The sequence below is a fragment of the Balaenoptera musculus genome, chromosome X (genome assembly GCF_009873245.2).
Source record: "Balaenoptera musculus isolate JJ_BM4_2016_0621 chromosome X, mBalMus1.pri.v3, whole genome shotgun sequence".
Taxonomy (NCBI): Eukaryota; Metazoa; Chordata; class Mammalia; order Artiodactyla; family Balaenopteridae; genus Balaenoptera; species Balaenoptera musculus.
This window is the reverse complement of record NC_045806.1, coordinates 469,353-479,929: the sequence shown is the minus strand read 5'-3', so window position 1 is coordinate 479,929 and position 10,577 is coordinate 469,353.

The following is a 10,577-nucleotide window of genomic DNA, read 5'->3' as shown; positions in this document are numbered from 1 at the left end:
CTCTGAAATGTGTCTCTTCCCTCTTTTACCTTATCATTATTCCTAAAAATAGTGCATTGACTTTTAAACACTGTACCTGCAACTATGCCCACAAGATCATCCATAAGTATCCAAATGAATCCAGATGAACCCAAGTGCTGCTGGATCCACTTCCAAAGAGTTTCTCAGATCCGTCCCTCTTGCTCAGCTCTGGACCACGGCTTTGCTGCACCCACCATCAGGGGTCCCCTAAAATCCCACACCCACCTGTTTGCGCGCACACACTCTGCACGGAGGGTCCAGGACCACCCTGCTACCTCGTAAGGCAGACCTTGAAATCGTATGGCTTGGAATGGTCCAGGGTCATCCACGGCATTTGGGACGGAACCCGGCTCCCAGCCACGGCCGTCCTCGCCAGCTCCACGCCCCACACGTGGCAGCCATACTGGTCCTCCCAGGGACACACCAAGCTCTTCACAACTGTCACCTCGGCACCAGCTGATTCTTGCCTGGAATGCTCTTCTTCTGGTCTTGCCCTGACCTACTTCTTCCTCTTTTTGAAGATGTACCTGAAGTATCATCTCCTTAAGGGGTGCAGCCCCCCAAAGAAACCAGGTTCCCTCACCTCCACCGTTTTCCTTCTTCCGAGGATCATTACCTTGTTCACTTTATTTCTTTAGTCTGTTCCCTGCACTGGAACGCAGACACTGGAGCAGCAACTGTCTGTCATTCTCCCCAGTTCATAGGCGGCTGGGTGGGTAGTTGAGGCTCAAAGGTGTAGGTTGAATTACGTGCACATATTACAAGGATGTAAGAAACAGGAGGATGCTACTTTCGACTAAACATGTGTACTGAGGAAACTGTGCCCTCTCTATCCCATCTCCCCTTTTTCCTCACTCCACAACTCCAATCTTGTAAGATTTGTCAGATGCCCAGCCACATATGACATATTTTTCTTTTGTTTTCCAACCTCTCTTCCCCATCAGGGCAGCCACGTTGTCAGGTATGGCTTTCAGACAAATTCTATAAAAGGGGAATAATATCCCTTGAAGGTTTCCCCTGTTTTTGCCATGTTGTCAGTTGGTTTTTCTTATTCGCCTCATCTGGAATGTTGATGTGATGGCAGGAGCTACAGTAGCCATCTTGTGACAAGGCATCAGGGAACAGAAAAAAAAAAATTGCAGAGAGATCTGTCCAATATCTTTGAGCCTCTGCACCAGCTCATGCAGCCTACCTTCAGGATTCTTGTTACCTGAGGGAGCGAAAAGTCCCAGGAATCTTGGGCTTGCTGGTTACACAGGTTACCAAGTGCATGTACCCAGAACAGATGGAGTTCTAGGACTAAAGCTCCAGACACCAGTTCAAGCCAGCCACAGAGGGGGTGAGATTTGGATTCCTTAAACCAATGCAAAGATGATGATTGAAGCACTGAGTGGAGAGGAAAAAAAAAAAAAAAAGAAAGAAAGAGAGTGGGAGGATTGATGGAAAACACAGCCCCAGTTTTGAAAAGTAACATACACACACTTGGGGGTGGTTTAAATGTTTAAAGACTCATGTTAAATCATAATAAAAATATTTCAGAGAAATAGTAGACTTGGCCAGAAGAAATAAAGAGGAAATTAATATAGATGGTGTATCCTGCGGCCACAGGATAAACCTGCCATTTCTAACCTCACCTGTCTAAAATATAGAATTACTTGGAAATGGGTAAGAACTCTAGCAGCCCACAAGAAGGAAGATTTCTGCATCGCAAAGATGGAAAAAAGATTAGCAGAAAAGGGAGGCACACAGAGAGACAAACACAACCTCCATCCCACAGGGGAAGGTCAGGGTAAATGTTTGTGCATGCTTGAAATACTAAACCTTAAAAATATCTTAGTGCCTCTGGTTTTTTCATTTTGCATGATCTAATCGAAATTGAAGACCGGTAACCTAGCATAATTCTTTTTAAGCATGAAAGGGATTCTGGTGATATCATCAACAAGCTTGAAACCAAATAGAAAGATCCCAGCTGCCCAATTTGTTTCTCTGTTTAGCTGAGTTTCACCCTCCAAATAGACTCTAAGTGCGTTTATTTTTTTTCTTAAGTTATCCTTTTTTCTTTCAATTCATTTTTAATTCTATATAAGAAGAACATTCCAGGAGAGGGGAAAAATCTGCCATCTTGCGTCTCTGATATTTCTTTTTGTCCAAAGCACTTCATTTTTCAACGTCTAAAATATACGTAGCAGATGAATCTATTTCCTGTGTTACGTTTTCCTCTGCATTCAGATTCTCACTCTTGGTTTCTGATTACCAAGAGCTTCGAAATCGTACTCTTTGGGAGCTAAAATAAGGGGTCACCTTATACCAGAGCTGGCAAGGTGTAGGGAGGCAGCAATATTAATATTTCTTGATAAAACAAGGCAAGGAAGGCATCATGTATAAAACTATGAGTTTTGATAGTTTAGAGGCTGGTAACTCTTTCTCTAATAAAAGTTTATTTAAAAAAAAAAAAACCCTAATGATACCATTTTGTTGCCAAAAATAGGGGTCCAGGGTCTTACAAATCTATGATGGTGTTCTTCGGATTTGTGATGGAAATGACTAAAACCATCTCGAGTTTCTGCATCACCAGATCAGATTTCCTAACGCTACCTGAAATATGAGTTTCGTGTCAGTATAACAAGGCTATTCTTTAGACTGAAATTATAATTCTACTCTAAACCCTTTCTTTCAGTATTTTATGCTTTCCCATTATTTTCTGCACTGAATGTTAGTTTTAGCCCAAGAGGGATTTTCTGGGAAAGTTTCAGAAATCCATTCATCTATTTTTGAGCTGTCCGACCATGGGGAAATGAAGGGTTTATACACATTAAAACATTTTTCAGATGCCTTTTGGAGATCTTGGTTAGACTTGTATTTTAAAAATGCAGACATGCCGGGGAGAGAGTGTGGAGTGACAAATCCATGCTTCTTCCGACGGGGGCCATTCGTTATAAATGAACTCTCTGCTTGCTCAAAATTAGCAAGATGCATAAACACACTGGAATAATCACCCTGCCATGGAGCTTGCTCTCTCACCAGTAATATTTACTAAGCTTCTACCAAGGAAGACGCACAGAGGGACAAGGCATTCTAGGGAAAATATGTCACTTACCCTCAAAGCTCAACATGTAATACAAGCTAGACTAACCACAACTTCTCAAAAATATCGATTTAAGGGCACACTGTTATTTAAACACATGTAGTCCGAGCGAGAAGAAGAGGGGGGCGGGGATTGTGGCTCCAGTTTCTTCAAAAACAGCTTTTACATATCATCTGCCTCTTAGCTGGAAACTAAAGCCTCTTTTTAGATACATGTGTGTTTGTATAAAAAGATATACACATATATATATAAAGAGACGTGTGTGTATATATACATGTATGCATAAAAGATACACATGTATATATATTTTCCATATATGAAAAATATATGGCACCTATATAAATAAATCTACATTAATAGATCTAAAAATCTAAATAAAATAGCTATAAATAGATCCATCCATCCATATATATAAAATACGTATATAAAGACATAAATACAGAAAATATATGAACCCATATAAAGGCATATTTTTATATGCATACATGTGTATATGAAAGTTATCTATATATCCATATATATGGAAATCGATATAGATATATATAGATAGCTATATCTATAAATAACTGCAAATTAGATCTAAAATCTAAATAAAATAGACATAGATACACAATATACAGATGCAATATGTATATAATAGATAGACATAAATACAGAAGCATATATATGTATTTATGTAAAGATTTATATGTATTTCTACAAATAAACACATATGTATACAAAAGATATATATGTATATATATTTCCATAAATGTGTGTGTATATATAATCAGTATTAATAAACCTATCTTAATGGATTTAAAATCTAAATAAAACAGATATAAATTGATACACACATATACTTTATAAATGTATGTAATAAATAAACAGATACAGAAACATGTAGGTGTATGTAATCGCATAGTAGCAAAGACGCACCATCCTCTTTGATATTGGTGTGCATTATGGTGCAATGCTATGAAACTGAGTATTGAGAATTCCACTCCTGGGTATATATACCCAAAAAACTCCCAAAAACATTAATTTGAAAAGACACATGCACCCCAAAGTTCATAGCAGCACTATTTATAATAGCCAAGACATAGAAGCAACCTAAGTGTCCATCAAAAAAATTAATTTATTAAAAACATATTTCCTTAAAAAAAAAAGAGGAATGGATACAGAAGATGTGGAATATATACATACAATGGAATACTTCTCAGCCATAAAAAAAAAAATGAAATTCTGCAGTTTGCAAAAACATGGATGGACTTGGAGGGTATTATGCTCAGTGAAATAAGTCATACAGAGAAAGACAAATAACCATATGATATCACTTATCTGTGGAATCTAAAAAATAAAACAAACCAGAGAAAATAATGAAAAAGAAATAGACTCACAGATACAGAGAACAAACTAGTGGGTCCCAGTGGGGAGAGAGCGGGCAAGATAAGAGTAGGGGAGAAAAAGGATCACTATGGGATTATATGAAATCATGTGTGTGAGATTTCTGAAACTTGCAAAGCACTATAGAATTTAAAGAATCTTTCATTCAATTAAAAAAAAAAAAAACCAGAAGCATCTTTGGAGTTGGGGAAACAGGAAGAGGTTGGTAAATGGGAACAAGCTTTCAGCTGTAAGAGGAATACAGGCTAAGGACCTAATGTAGAACGTGGTAACTATGGTTGACAACCGTGTTTTATATCATTGGAATTTGCTGAGAGACTAGAACTTAAATGTTCTCACCAAAGTAGAAAAAAGATACATATCTGAGGTGACGGATGTTTTCATTAACTAGATTTGGGGGGGAAAATCCTTTCATAATATAAACGGTGATCAAATCATCACGATGTTATATGTCCATCACACCTCAATAAAGATGATTTAAAAAAAAAAAGCAGCAGATCTGAACCAGCCCCTCACTGCAGGCACCTGAGGACCCCAATGCCATATGGGGAAGGGGGGAAGGGAGAAGACAGCCTCCACCCCAATCCAGACTCCTGGCACCCCAGCTGTGCCCCATGGACCACGGTTCCTCACACACCCCTGCCCACTCCATAGACCCCAACTCTCCACTGCCCACCCCCGCTTCCCAGACAGCTCCCGAGGTGCAGTGCCCACCTCCACCCTACTCCCTGATGTGTTCTTACACCCTGTCTTCCCCAGAATCGCAGCCAAAAATCAATTAACTCTTCCAACAGTACCCAATCCCACTGAGTTTCAGGCAGCAGTGCTTAAATCCTTAGCCAACATGGATGGCATCTCTCCTGGGTCCTGGTGCCAACGATACCCTTAGCTACAAAGATTTGCACATTTTCCCTCAGTTCTAGCTTTCTGCTCCACAGTTCTCTCTGTCTTTCTAATTCTTTGAGGTACACACTGTTCATTCTGCCCATTTGGGGTCCAACCCCCCAGACACTCCGTGAAGTATTAAGACCAGCTTTGCACACCGCCTGAGCCCATGTGTCTCAATGCATTTATTGTCTCTCCTTTTCTTGGCAGGGAGGGGGAGAAGGGGGTTATCATGCTGTATTTACATGTATCCTCATCTACTAGGGGTGAAACTGTGTCCTCCCAAAATTCCTGTGCTGAGGTTCTACCCCCAGGACCTCAAATAGTGACCTTGTTTGGAAATAAGGTCATTGCAGATGTAGTGAGTTAAGATGGGTCATACTGGAGAAGGGTGGGCCTTCATCCAGGAAGGCTGGTGTCCTTATAAGGTGGAGAAATTTGGACACAGACGAGCACACAAAGAGACGTCATATGAAGATGGAATAGAAATGGGAGCAATGCAGCTGCAAGCCAAGGATTTGGGGCAGCCCCTAGAAGCTCGGGGAGAAGCCTGGAATGGATTCTTCCTCTGAGCCTCCAGAAGGAAGCAGCCCTGCCAACACTTTGATTTCAGAGACCTCTGAGCTGCAGAACCGTGAGACCACAAATCTCTGTTTTAAGCAGCCCCATCTGTGCTATTTTGTTGCAGCAGCCCTGGGAAACTAACAGAGCATCTTTCCCAAACTAGGAGGATTTTTAAACGGAATCCCCAAGGCAATAGCTACTCGGACCAAGCAATGTCACTACTGCATCTCTATTTCATTTGGGAAAGCGAAGATGCCCCAATGGAATTGTTCACAACCTTTGCAAAGAAAGGCAGCCGATAATTCATGGCAGCATTGGTGAGACAGAATCCACCAGAAAGTGCTCGCTTTGGAAGAAAGGATGCTGTGCTTCAAATCAAAGGATGAGTGGGTTTTCCTGTGGCCACACCCCAGTGGTGCCCTTTTAATGCTAGCTGTTGCCTCCAGAGTGAGTGAAGCTCCAGATGTTGGAGCCTCTGAATGCAGAAGATGAAAGACTTGGTGAATACGGCATCCCCACCACGCCCTTCGTAAACCCTCCTTAGAGAGTCACCAGCCATGTCCTCAAAGAGTCCTGGTCTAATGGCGAGAAGGTGCAAGCAACTGTCATTGTGTACAAGAGAACAATGCAAGGAAATGTAGGCACCACGAAAGATGGGGGATGTCATTGTCTGTCTTGAGGAGGAGAGAAGACCTTTTGAAAAATCTCATCTCTGTCCTCAACCTCTCTTGCAAAAAAGAAACCAGGATATTTTCCCCACCTGGCAATCACTATTATCTTTTCCTAATCCCTCATGAAATTTTGAAGGGTCTCCCTTTCTTTCTCTAAATTGCCCCGAGACGTTTATTATGGGAAGTTATCCGAGAACCTCGTTTGCTTGGCCATTCCACTTTAAAGAGCATCATGCCAAGTTCCAAAAGTTGTCCCGGCTTTACGTTGGAAATTTAAGGCCCTTGCGACTTTCCTGGATTAAATGCAGACTTAAAAAAAAAAAAAAGCTTGATTATTCTGGACTAAATTTCTAAATGTATCGTAAGAAAAGAAAATCTGATCTTTCAGGATTTTTTTTTTTTTTTTTTTGGACTGCAAGGGTTCGCGTTTCTTGCAGTGTTACAAACTGTTCAGTTTCCTTTGGGGACAAATTACGGATAATGTGGCGCTTCAGACGAAGGCCGTATTGTACAATCGTTCATTTTACGAGGAAGTTGCCAGCTCTGCCCAGGATGATGTGGCTCTTCTTTCCACTGGAGACGTTCTGTGGTCCAAAAAGATGCAAAGAGGCATTTTCAATTTTGAAAAGACTCATTTGGCTTTCCTAGAAGCGAGGAGAGGATGCTGGCGCACACGGCAATGAATTGTCTTCTCCCAGACTCCAAGGTTTTGAAAGACCTGCTGGGTCTTGGACTTCAGCCTCTGACCCCTGCTTGGACCTGTTGTCAGTGTTCCCTGAGCATGAATTCAGGCTGTGCTTGCATACATCCAGTGACGGAAGACGTACCCCCTCATTAAGAAGCTATTTCTCCCTTGCACAACTCTGGGGTTTAGACATCCCTTCTTCGTGTGGACCTGAAATTCGTCCCCTGGGCGCATGATTCCTTATCCTGTATGTTAGACTGTAAAGGGAAGCCCGAATAGCTCTTCCACATGGCAGACTTTCAAATATTTGCAGGCAAACATCACAGCCTTGCCCAATTCTTCTTTTCCTGGGAGGTTTTTATTCTTTGGGCTGAATACCTCCAGACCCCCCATCTTTCTCCAAACGCAGAAGATTCTAGAAGTGTCCCCACCCCCGTCCCACTGTCCCGCTCACCTCCAGTTTGTGTGTCATTGGCTACCACCACCAGGCCATCCTCCAGAAGCTGCCTGACCATCTCAGGATGAAGTGGGACCACATGTTATGGTCTGAGACCACATCAGTATTCCTGGCAACCATCACACATATGCACACTCAAAAACACCCTCACATGCACACACATGTACACACACCTCTCACACACACATACACATCAGGAACCCTCACATCTCTCACATAGGTACACACGTACACCCAAAACAGTCACACATCTTATACATACATGTGCACACACATACCTGTACACATACACACGTTAACTATCCCCCCAAGAAGAATCATCAGCCTTCTTAATGTGTCCTATTGATAAACTACATCTTCACTTTTCAGAGCTGGTGCAGTTTTGCTAGTGAGAAAGAGGAATGGATTTTAACTCCAAAACATCAAGAATTATATTAAATGTAAATCAGCTAAATGCACCAGTTAAAAAAACAGAGATCATCAAACTAGATTTAAACAAAACAATTATATGCTGCCTAAGAGACATCTAAAATGTAAGCAAAGTGTTCAAATAAAGAGGTGGGAAAATAAATAGTCCATCCTCATTCTTCAAAGATTTTGTATTTGCAAAGTTGTCTACTTGCTAAAATTTATGTGTAACCCCAAAATTGATACTCACAAGGTTTTCCCACTTATTTGTAGACATGTGAGGTGTGGTGGGACGTGAGTCACCTGAGGTGCACGGTCCCAGCTGAGGTTGGATGGGTGATGCTCTGTCTTCTTGTTTCAACTCTCAGACTGTAAACCAGTGTCTTTTTCTCAGTCTACTTAAGGACATGTTTTTTTTGCATTCGTGTGCTTTTTGTTGGTGATTTTGCTATTTAAAAATGGCCCTAAGCAAGTGAAGAAATTCTAGCTGGTGTTACTTAGTGCAAGAAGGCTGTGCTGTGCTTTACAGAGAAAATACGTGTGTTAGATGAGCTTGGTTCAGGCAAGAGTTATAATGCTGTTGGTTGTGAGTTCACTGTGGATGAATCCACAATAATGTATTCAACAAGGAGTCTTTAAGAAGAAACACGATAAAATAAGGTTACATTTTGATCTGTTGATGAAGTGTTGTCACCAGAGGATCATAGGGACTTAATCCCATGTTTTCCCTAGGAACAAAGGGTCCATTTTCACTAATTTTATTATTTATGGGGACTTCACAGAGCACATCTACCATGAATAATGATAATTGACTGTACTATGCAAATACTAACAACAACAACAACAAAACCTAGTGAGGTTACATTAGCATCAAAGTAGAACTTAAATAAATACTAAAGATGAAGAGAAAAACGTTTTCATGATAAAAGGCTCAATTCTCCAGGAATACAAAACAATTACAAACTTGTATGCACCTAATAACAAAGATTCAAATCATATAAAACCAAACTTAGGGCTTCCCTGGTGGCGCAGTGGTTGAGAGTCTGCCTGCCAATGCAGAGGACACGGGTTCGAGCCCTGGTCTGGGAAGATCCCACATGCCGCGGAGCAACTAGGCCCGTGAGCCACAGCTACTGAGCCTGCGCGTGTAGAGCCTGTGCTCCACAACAGGAGAAGCCACAACAATGAGAAGCCCGCGCACCGCGATAAGGAGTGGCCCCCGCTCGCCACAGCTAGAGAAAGCCTACACACAGAAACGAAGACCCAACACAGCCAAAAATAAATAAATAAATAAATTTATAAAAAAAAAAAAACAAAAAAAACCCAAACTTAGAGGAAGTAAAATAAGCAATCCACAGTTTTATTAGGACATCTTAATGTACTTTTTTAGTAGTAGAGAGAATAAGCATGTCAAAACCCAGTTATGGGTTTAAGAATTTAATTTTGTTCAAGTCTTGTACTCTGAGTTTTGCCTAGTGAGTAGATTTAGAACTCTGTAACCGATGACTGCAGAATATTTACCCTTTTCAAGCACCCATGAAACATTTACAAGATTTTACCGTATGCTGAGCCATTAACCAAATTTCTACAGACATCGGGGATTGAAATCATATAAAGTACATTTTCCGGCTCCAGTGCAATTAAGCTGGAAGTAAATAACGAAAAGATAACTAGAAAATCCCTTAAGTTTGAAAGTTAAGCACTGCACTTTCAAATAACCCACAAGCCAAAGAGGAAATCAAAACAAACACTGGGAAGTATTTCAATCAGAATGGTTATAAAAATATGACCTATCAAAATTTAAGTGCAGTGTAAGCAGATTTGTGGGGGGAAATTTACAGCTTTAAGTTCTTTTATAAAAGAAAGAAAGGCTGGAAATCAGTGGGTTAAGACCCCATCTCAAAAAGTCAGAAAAGTAATGAGACCCAAAGAAATAACAGAAATTAATTAATTAAATAATGAACATAACACAGAAAAAATCAACGGAACCAAAATGGGCTGTGTGAAAAGACTAATACAAATTATATACCCCTGACAAGTCTTATCAAGAAAAAAATGAAAGATAGAAAAGAGACATTAAAAAGCAATATTAAGAGACGAAGGATATGCCTGTAGATCCTTTGTATTTCTTTTAAAAAATAAAGAGATAAAAAACAACTTTAGGCCAAAATTTAAAACTTAGATAAAATGGACAAGTTCTTAGAAATAAAAACATGAATTCAAATTATACTTACTGTATAATTTAAAATTTTGCCACAAGGAAATTACCAGGTTCAGATATCTTTGCTAGTAAATTTAATGAATACTTAAGGAAGAAAAAAAATGCCAACTTTATACAAACTTTTCCAGTGTCTGCAACAAGAGGGAATACTTCCCAAACTCATTTTTATGAGGCCAATACTGAGCAGGGAATTA